General features: G+C 54.5%; 1 long non-coding RNA gene across 1 annotated transcript in view; it reads right to left on the bottom strand.

Moving 5' to 3' along the window:
- LOC108376122 (uncharacterized) overlaps positions 1–420 on the bottom strand; it is a 10,720-nt gene that overhangs the window by 3,650 nt on the left and 6,650 nt on the right. The window lies entirely within an intron of this gene.

The following is a 420-nucleotide window of genomic DNA, read 5'->3' as shown; positions in this document are numbered from 1 at the left end:
GCACCCACACACCGCCGCCGGCAACTCCTAGTCCCTCCGACAATCTGCTCTGTCTGTCAGTCAAGAATATACCGTAACGTGACATTAGTCAAGTGCAACTCTCGCCTCGGCTGGTGCCACTTTATGGCGTGCTCAGGACTTCGCAACACACGAGATTGGACGAGCGACTATGTAGGCCCCTGCTGTGCTGCCCCGTCGCATCCCCCCCCGCGACGCCGCCAACCACCACCACAAGGCAGCACCCCCTTCTGCAGCACGTACAGCAGGGGGCCAAGAAGCAACACAACTCTTTAATACCACACATCACAATCGGTCTCCTAAGGCACACAAAGGTGCTACAATTTTACTGTAACGGACTCCAGAGCAAGATAGAGGAGATAACTGTCTTTATGGGAAGGCATGGAATATTAATAGCTGCGG

Source organism: Rhagoletis zephyria, unplaced genomic scaffold (genome assembly GCF_001687245.7).
Source record: "Rhagoletis zephyria isolate East Lansing unplaced genomic scaffold, Rhagoletis_zephyria_1.1 Rzeph_scaffold_09917, whole genome shotgun sequence".
NCBI classification, from domain to species: Eukaryota; Metazoa; Arthropoda; class Insecta; order Diptera; family Tephritidae; genus Rhagoletis; species Rhagoletis zephyria.
The sequence above is the reverse complement of the archived record's forward strand: the minus strand, read 5'-3'. Positions and strand labels throughout refer to the sequence as shown.